This window comes from Eucyclogobius newberryi, unplaced genomic scaffold, assembly GCF_026437365.1.
Source record: "Eucyclogobius newberryi isolate DKJ021-1_F unplaced genomic scaffold, fEucNew1.0.hap1 SCAF_19, whole genome shotgun sequence".
NCBI classification, from domain to species: domain Eukaryota; kingdom Metazoa; phylum Chordata; class Actinopteri; order Gobiiformes; family Gobiidae; genus Eucyclogobius; species Eucyclogobius newberryi.
Window position 1 is genome coordinate 11,673,380 of NW_027315823.1, and position 10,154 is coordinate 11,683,533.

General features: G+C 39.2%; 1 protein-coding gene across 1 annotated transcript in view; it reads right to left on the reverse strand.

Moving 5' to 3' along the window:
* ripor3 (RIPOR family member 3) overlaps nt 1–9,079 on the reverse strand; it is a 52,337-nt gene extending 43,258 nt beyond the window's left edge. The window contains exon 1 of the mRNA XM_072451752.1: nt 8,963–9,079. The gene's annotated coding sequence lies outside the window, so the exon portion shown is untranslated. The remainder of the gene's footprint in view (nt 1–8,962) is intronic.
* Between the last annotated feature and the right edge of the window lie 1,075 nt (nt 9,080–10,154).

Consider the following 10,154-nt stretch of genomic DNA (forward strand, 5'->3'; position numbering starts at 1 on the left):
TTAAATTAACGTGGAACAATCCCTTCTCTCATGGGACCACATTAGTTGACCATTTTATGAGCATGTGCGCGAGCTAATTTTAGGACCATATGGGACTCAAAGCCACAATAATGCCCCTTTCTAAAACCTGCTCTTAAATCAACTGTTTTATTACCAGCGCAGACCCAAAACTGAAGCAGCACAATATCACAAAAACCCTATAGACGCAGATTAATGTACCCAACGACCCTCTTGAATTCTTAGTTTAAATAAGTAGCGTAGCAGATGTTATGACGTTGCTAAGCTAACTTGATATGTTAGCTTATTTTATGGTCTACAAACAGAGCGGTCTAGACGCTGTGAATGGAATGATAATAGAAAAATCCTCAAAATGTTTTAAAAAAGGTGACAAAGTAGTGCATTTTCAGGGTTGAAACATATTTTTACCCTCAAGCTGTTTTACAAGTGGTGAATGTAAACAGGGATAATGACGTAACAGGCACATGGCATCGCGCCTTGGTACGTTTAATAACTCCAGATAATGTAGGCAAAGAAAATGTTGATTTGACCCATGATTTCTTGTAAGTCACACCATTCAAATGAGGATGAAAAACATTTACTGCCAGTTGTGAGGGTCAATCTCAACAAAGTGTGATCATATAAATGTGTGGTGAGTTCCAGGGACACAGACAGTGTTCAACGTATCCCAGAAGCCCGTCTGAGCGCCGCCTAACGACCTAATCCTTCTTCCGGTTGTACAAGTTAACAAAGCCGTTAAAAAGCCGTTTTCAGGCCGCTCACGGAATCAGTGCATTGTTGATTTGCTGGTCACATGAAGATTGGATATTTTACACAAATCAATCTACTTTATAGCATATTTTAGCAGCAAGACTTTTCCCTCGTTCTTCGTCGAGTTCCCGATCGACCAAAAGTGCCATTCCAAAGGGAAGTGCTGATCCGTGGCAAAAATAGGCAAAAGTGGGCGGCGCAGAATAAAGTCAATAGATATAGGGGCTTGAACCTCCTGAAAAATAAATAACTAATAATTTTTAAAAACTGAAAGCCAAATCAAGAAGTTGAATAATAGGCAGTATCAGTATTCTGAAAGATAAATAGGCTACTCTCTTTCAGATTTATTTTTTTATTTTCAGGCCTATCCTAACAGTCCCATATGCAGATATCAATCCAAGCACTGGAAGTTCATAATCACCTAAAAACTCAAACTATTGAGTGTATCACTGCGTTGACTGTAATGACACGCCCTGTACAGAACGTCTAAGACACCTACAAGCCATGTTTCAATCACAGTCATCCTTGATTCACATTTGATTCTGTAATTAACGTTATAAAATGCTGCTGCTAAAAGATTAGGACTGTTCTGATATTTGAGCTGTTTATGTATAGTATTCTCTTTGGAGTTATGAATAGCAACCATAGCAACAAGTGATTTATATCAAGTCAAGACTAAACGATCATTAGGAGCCTGGGAGAGGGTTTATGTAACACTGCAGATATAATCCTTGAGTCATAATCTTTCTTTTAAAGCTAACTCACTGCATTCGGACCTGTTTGGACATGTTGATGATGAGACTGACCCAACCAACTGAATTTAAAACCAGTCTGGGTGGACCTCAGTCTTTTTTGTGACTCCCACATATGACATATTGTTTCAGTGACGGAAAGAACAATGAAACGTCTTAAAACCAACGTTTGTTAAATAAATCACGCCCACTCTTACATTGGATTGAGTTTCTGATGAATGGAAAGTGGTCGTGGACGGAGCAGGTTTGGGAGACACAAGACCAGTGAAAACAATGGACAGAATTTGGCCAAAAATGTGGTCGGATTTTCAAACAGGCAATTTGTCATTTATTTCTGTCACCCCCAGGTTTTTTTATATCTGACAAATCCAGTGGTGGAAAGTAACGTACAAAAGTTAAAGTACGGTGCTTAAGTAACATGTATCAGAACTTTACTTAAGGCATTTTTCGAATGTAATGCTTTTTTACAGGGAACTCCACTATTCAGAGACACTAAACCCGTTTCTGTGGCAACATCAGGCAGAAGACATTCCAGAGAGAATCATGGCCCATCTCATCACCAAACTGAAATAATAGAGCGGAACAAGAGCGACGCTTAGAAGAGGATTTTTTCTGTTGTGACTCCAGAGTTCAAAAGAAAGAGGTGGAACCCTTTTGTCCTGAGAGCTGTTACTCACCTGCTGACCCTGCCTGACCAGTCCTCCTGTCAAACTGCACTGAGACCTTTGTCTGAGTTATGCTATTATCATTGCATTTCAATCTGCTTAAAATGCCCCACAGGGATAAATACAATTATGTTGATTAACAATACAATAGAGATATTTGCTGCTTCAATAAGTCTAAAACACAAGACCAAATAGTTTCCAAAACCCTAACCCAAGGCAGACTTGATGTGTAGACAAAGTAATGGCTCGGTGTGCAGCGGGTTAGAAGCCACACACTTACTAACCTACTGGTATTAGGCGTAATGGATCAAATCAGTCTGGAAAACTGGAATTCAGTAAATGTAATATTAGGTTGCCGTACTGTCAGTGGCGTGCGGTCAGGGCAATCAAGACATGTAGTGATTGGCCAATAAAATCTAAAATTACCGTGTGTCACATCACATTACATTTTTCAGAAATATATCCACTATGGTGGAGCTTGGCTGGAAATCACGGCGTCTTTTAGTGGTCTCTACAGGCCGCTGAGCAGTACTGCGCGGGAAGCTAGGTTCTTCTTCTCCGGCTGCTGCTCAGTCTGTGGCCGTGTTCAGAGGCCCGTTCATGCTCCGCTCTCTAACATGAGCTTTTAGAGCCAGAGCAGACAGCAGCTTCTTTTAGAGGTCTGCACATGCTCTGAGGACCACACAGCCTCAAACCCATGGATCTAATGCTCAAACCACGCTGAAGAAACCTGTGTCTAACTGAGCATGTGCAGAGGAGAAGGGAAGCAACAGCAGCAACAAGTTTCTGCAAGTTTCAACAAGTGACTAGCTAAGGCTCTGTTCACGTTTATAATGATTAGACATTAGTTTGAATTTAACATATACAGTGCTAGTTTGTGTAATGAATTGATCAATGAAGTGAGTCTATTCAATCCATCCGATCCGTGACGCCCTTCACCGGGGAGACCGGGAGTCGAGGTTGACTTTTGCATGTTTTTTTTTCTTCCTTGCGTGCAAATGTTATCTACAAATATTGCTAAACACCCCATACTGCTTGCCCATATCCATAAAAGCCACTGCACGCTACTGCACACTGTGGAACATTCCAGGCGTTTCCATGAGACGAGCGAGCAGCAGACCCCCACTAGAAAAGTAACGCCTTATTTTTAGTATTGAACGTTACATGCAATTTAGACATACAAAAAGTACGGAGTGAAGACATAAGACGTAAAAACAACTAGCTCAGTTAACTGCTTTGCATTTTGAGCAGTGACATAATCCAGATTAATGCAAAAGTGTAGAAACACAGAGGAGCTTCTTGGTTTAACATAACGTACACCAGTGAAGAGGTTTTATCAATAGCTAGAGCAACTATTAGAGTAATTGTTTGAAACGGTGAGTTAAATATGGTAATCACTGCATTCATATCCGAGATTACTGCAACTGTCTGTTCACTTGTTTGAGTAAGAAGGAACTAGTGTAAAAAAAAACTCTTAAAAAACATCTGAAAACCTTTATAACCGAGCAAGAGTTCCCACCTCCACAAGCTCACAGCCGCTAGGACTAAATGTGTTGTTACTTTTAATGTGTTGTTACTTTTAATGTGTTGTTACTTTTAATGTGAACTTTGCTGTTTTTGTATTGATTTGCCATTTTTGAAACATTGTGTGACTTGTGCCTGTGAAACGCGCTACACGAAATAAACTTTTTGTACGTACTTACTTACCGTATTTTCCGGAGTATAAGTCGCACCAGCCAAAAAATACACAATAGAGAAGAAAAAAACATATATAAGTCGCACTGGAGTATGAAATGCGGTTGCAAGTGTGAAAATAACAAATAATATCACATATAGGTCGCTCCGGAGTATAAGTATCTAAGTATAAATATAAGTATAAGTTGCATCCCTGCCAAAACTATGAAAAAAAATACAGGAGACCGCTAAACAAACCATCATTCAAAACACTTCTCAACACTTTTTTGACGAGGGAACATTATATCGTGGTCAAAAACTCAAAGAAGACTTATATAAATGATTGTCTAAACGAAATGGGATATAAAGAATTGAACGTGACGCTTGAGTTAATTGTAATTATTCCCAGGCCCCCGTCCCAGGACAGGACCAATCACTTTTCAGTCCAACCACGCTCATCAGTAATGTGGTAATTTGACGCGGATCACGTACAGTCAGAGCAGCGCGTTTGACCCGGTTTTGTTATGGAAGTGTTTTTAATGGCTGCTCCCCAGTTTGAGTTTAATGCGCAGAGGGGATCATGGGAAAACATCTGGATCTCAAACGTAAACCGACTTCCATCCAAAAGGAAAAGACAGGACGGAGCAGAGGAACATGTAATACTAGATTTAATGGAGATGGCGATGACTTGTCAATGTCGCAACGCCAGCGTATCTGTTTCAGGAATTTGAGGATTGTGGAAGAAGCTAATTGCAAATAACTTCTCATAGTTGTGGTCTTCTTCATGTAGTGCCGTTTTGGTGAATTTGATGCCTCTTAAAAGATTAAGGCTGAAGCCGAGCATGAAATATTTCCAACAATTAACCGAGATCAATGGTTTCAAATCTTCACAACAAAGAAATGGCAAGGACTTAGAATTTCCTGGGTAGAAATGTCAGTTTGTTAGCATTTCTATTACAGAGAATGGGAAAACAAATCGTATTTTCGTGCCTCAAAATGGAATTGTCTCCATGGTAGAGCTAGATGAGTTAAATGCCCTAGTGCTGAACATTACAGGCAAAAAATAGCAGCTTCATGGAGACAAGCAGCGGGTGAACCTCCACGTCACATGTTGCTCCTTCACTGAAAGAGTCTTTTAACAGACGCGATGCACACTATATTGTTGTCTAATGTTACAGACTGTTGACCAGAGACAGGCAATCGTTAATCCCCTGGGGGCATCAGTGAGCCCAATTTCTTTGACGTGCTGTCCTCAGTCACGGGTTCAGCGACTGCAATAACGCACTGTGGCATTATTGTTGCCAAGCAGAACAATCATACTAATGTTTATAGATGGTTTATCATTTATTTATTTTTCATAGTTCAAAGATAAAGAGAAGAATGGGTGGAGTCTGTTGGTAAAGCCTTTCATGAAGTTTCGTTTGGGGCACTTTCAACACCGCTCCTGTTGACATCCAAACGAAGGAAGGCAGGTAAATTATAATGGAATATCAGATAACGGACTGGGAAACTGCAAGCTAGTACACGTTATGATGATAAATATGGGCTTCCACTGTGAAACTCATTAGCATAAACCACTTGAAAAAGCTGTTCTGTGTGCAATGGTGAGGACATTTGACGTGGGCCGAGTCAAGCCGTCCTTTACCTCCCTTTAGCCGACAAAGCTCTTCACTATCGAAGCAACAACTGTAAAAACACAGGAATCTGAACGAGGCATCACACGGGACTCTACTGGACTTTTGTGATCCTTCAGCAGTATAGTGCATTTACCAGTAGTGTGTTTATCAGGTTTTTTGTTTTGTTTTGTTGATTTTGCTTATGTATTTCAATGGACATTTTGCACATCTGGCCACACACACCTTAACGTTTTTGGCGTTCAAGCTGGAGCGTTACAGAAGTTGGAGCGTCACAGACAAAAACGACAAGCAAAAGCATATTGTTTGTGTATAGCCACTCAGTTAGAGAATATACTGAATACATGTCTCGAATTGTGTATTCAATTGATCACGTGACCGAGCGATACGGATTTCCACGTAGCACGTTTTAAAACCACATCCTAAAACCAATACTCAGCCCCCAAGTCAAACAGCGCCTCATCCTAGAAACAGAGGAACAACGAATATGGCCACAAAGAAAAGCACATGTCTGTCTTGTTTGCCCTGGTCTCCAAGGCAACCATTAGCTCCACATCAGGCCTATTCCACATAAGTCCCAGGGGCCAAATCAGGCCCTCCAAATGATCTGATCCTGCCCACGGCCCTTCGTTTTTACTGGTTTAATTTCTAGTTTGGACCTGCTTCTGGTTTCATTCTTGTTCTATTGTGGGATAGTCCTGGTTCAGACCTGGTTTGTGGCTAGTCCTAGTTTATTTCTGGTGGTCTGGTATCCAGGGAATATTATGTACAAAACATTTACTTCCTCCTTTGTGACTAATAGTTCAACAGTAAAGCAAACATAGGCCTTTTTCTCAAACATATTTTCATGCCAAATTTTTCCATATCCGGGACATATACAATTTAACTTCTCACTATTTTAAGTAGCGCATTATAATTTAAGGCACACATTGTAACTTTTCCATCCACAAATGTGCTTCTTGTCACGTCTATAGACAATTAAATAATCCAAGAATGAAACTTAACAAGACTGAAGTTCCGCTCACAGCAACTAAACACATCCTGAACACATCCCCAAAATAAAGCCCTCTGTGTTTTTCAGTGACAGAAGCAGATTTATTGTGACAGCGACAGACCATTTAACGTTGTGCAAATAACAAATAGAGATGAACAGAACTAGTAAACAGCGCCTTACGTAGCCGGAGGTGCTTACGTGAATTACACACTCAAAGTACGTCGTTTCGTCAGTTACGCTGGGAACGTCGTGAGTTTGATTGACGAGCCAGCGCCCGAATAGATAACACGGTCTACTCGTATTGGCGAAAGTCTTATTGGCCCCACTACGTCCGCACTTTATGTATTTTTATAAGTTTTGTTTTAGTGTACCATCTATCAGGGAAATATGAACAGATAGTGACAACTAAAAACTGATCAAAATCCTCCATAATACCTTCTCTGTTTACATTTGTTTTTAAATGTCTTTAATTGTGGAAATGCTTTTCATAATTTGTGTAAAAAGGTTAATTTTCATGTTTTAATTAATTTATTCAAATACAGGTGTATGTCTAACTTTAGAAAACCCTCGAATCACAGGCATTCTCACTGTGAGCAACCTCGCCTCTCCGCAGATCTGACTGAACTTGGCTTCACCAGAAAAATGTCATCGTGCCTCTTTAACACACGAGTAAAGAAAACAACTTTTTTTTACAAACGCTCAAAGGGTCAAACTGACGAGGGAAGCGGTTGAAGTTACACTAAAAACAAAAGCTTCTGGCATCGAAGTTACTGACGATATGGCAAAGGTGAGTATAGACTTCAAAAACACAGAGGAGCACGCTACGTTACGACCTGAAACCTATTCCAACAGGTGAGAGAAACCATGCGTACAAGGTGTAAATTATATATATATACATTACACATCATAACGTGGCTGCACCGTGTGACTTGATCTGTCCAGGACGCCATTATAGCAAGAAAGAAATGTAGCAATGAAAGACAACGAGACTGAAATTTAACTTTTGGACTTTGTTATTCGATGATAATACATCCTAAAACCTAATGAGATTAAACATAAGCGACCCTCACCTGTGTGTTCTTATTGAGTTTGGATTGTTTGCGTCTAAAGTTAAAAAATCAGACCCACTTTCCACCTTTGAATAACATCAAACAGTGTCTCTGGAGACGTTTGTGAGAAATACACCTATTATACATATTATAAAACTGTAACAATAATGTTTGCTGATATTGACAATTGAAAAATCTCTATAAAGTAATGAAAAATAGACTCTGCTGTACGTGACAGAGGTGAATTCACACATATCAAAGTAATAAATACCCAAATATCATTGGTTTAACTTGAGTTTGAGATTTGATTAAACAGTTAAACAGTCAGTTATGCAAATGGTGTTTTTTAAAAGCATTTGTGATGTTTCTCTTTAAACTACTCTCTCGCTTAATGAGAAGATGGTCATGTCATTCCCCAAATGAAAACCCAATGTCACCCAAAATACCTTTGCACCTTCATTAATGTGACAAATCTACTTCTCTCATCGAGCCGGAGCTTTGCAACTCCGGTAAAAGGCTCAGGTTTTCTTAAATAATCCACAATCTCCAAAACTCTGATACAGTTTGTTAATTGCGGCCGACGCGGTTCGTTTGAACGTGAATCTTTTGAGTTTGGCGGTGCATGCTGGGACAGTGTGGCGACATGCGGAGGAGCTCAAAAACTGGGATCTAAAAATTTATGAATTTAACCCCATGAATGCCAAAAACATCACATCAACACTTGAGGGGAAAAGCCAACAAAAAGCACGGACATTACAGCTTCTTCCAAACATCACCATCCACATTGGTTTCAGACGCCATGGCAACAAGCAAAATCACTAAGTCACTTTCATTTCACACACTGCTGTACAATGGGACTGTGAAACTTTTCATTTGACAGGACAGTTTTCCTTTGTGCGTCCATAGCAACGATAAAATCCCCACTACGCAAGACGCTATAACTTTGTTTATGGAGAAAATGATGTGTATTATTATTATTATTAGTATTGTCGATTCATCATTTAAGAAGCAAACTACATCACAATAATAATACATAGAAATGCACACTGTGAATATCCAAAGTAGGCTACATGTAAAATCTATTATTTATACGTATTTTTATAATATATTTACTCCATATTCACTCAGTTATTGTGATTTCTGTACACAATACTTCCAGAGAACTATCAATTTGCATAAAAATATATAATAAATAATATAGTATTGAAAATTACGGTATATTTAATCAACAAAATCAGCAAATCAACAACTGTAATTACTTGTTATCCGACATAGACAAATATGCATAAGTATCATGACAATCTAGCAATGTTGCCAAAGCAATTGACAATTCAAAACTAAATGATGTATGTTTATGAATGCACAAAAGTCCTCAACATATCACAATGAACACATGAATATAAATGGGAGAGTTTAGTAGACTTACCTGACTGGGATAAGAAATGGTAATCCACTTGTCAGTCCACTTTGTCCACTGCTACAGACTAAAAATACTTCTTCTTCTTCTTCTACTGCTACATACTACTTGTCCCGGGACCCTGCCTGCTGCGCGAGGCTCCTGTTCTTTTCTGATAACAAATCCAGCCTCTCCTCCGTCTGCTCCTTCAGCTGTCCAGTAACCCCGCCTCCTTCTGCTGTGGCCGCCCACGTTTTCTCTAACTCCTCCTCCTCCAGTGCTCCTCCCCGCTCGCCCCGTGCGCTTTAAGTGTCTGCAGTATGTCCGCCACAGTTTAAAGGGTTATTAACTCTTTATAGCTCAGAACATATTCCTCGTTCATGATTGGCTCATGTCGGCTTCACTAGTTTAACACTGAGAACATAAAAAAAAATGTATCTGATTGTATAATGAAAGCACCTTTTCCTGTTACGTAAAGCACTTTGAATTACTTTATGTGCAAATTGCACTCCACAAACACACTTGACTTGCACTTCATTTGTTTGACATTGGCTCCACCAACTTATTCTTAAATCTCATTCATCTCATGGTATAAAGTCCCTTCGAGTGACAAGAATCACGTCTTTGGACTTGAATACTGGCACCATATTTATTTTTGTTCTACTCTATTGTTTGGATTGTCCCTAAAGCTTCTATAAAAGGTGTCAGAATCTAGAATGACTGTTAAATTATTAAGAACTGAGACACTGTTACCTCCTGGTGTATGAGTTTATTTACATATGAATCAGACAGATTTATCACATGTTTAGATCACTTCATATCAACAAAGCAGTATATTTATAAAAAGTGTTACTTCATGCATGATTAGGTTTAAACAAGTGTACACTGTGTAACTTTTCCACCCCTGCTGTTGTCATGGTGATGTTATTGCTTTGTTTGTTGGAATGTTCCACAGTATGGAATCAAACCTCCATCTTGAATTTATTCAATTACAGGTTTTATTGTTTAAGAATTCCTTGCAAAACATGTATTATTACTATGAGGTTCTCCTCTCCACAGACCTGATCTGTAACATGGCCTGGAGTTAAGGTTAGTTACATGTGTACTGATACTAATTAAATGCTAATTAACTTATAGTTGGCTAATTAGCCCATAATTAACGGCTAAACCACACGTTAAGCATAATAATAATCTAACACGCTTCAGATGTGTTGATCTTGTA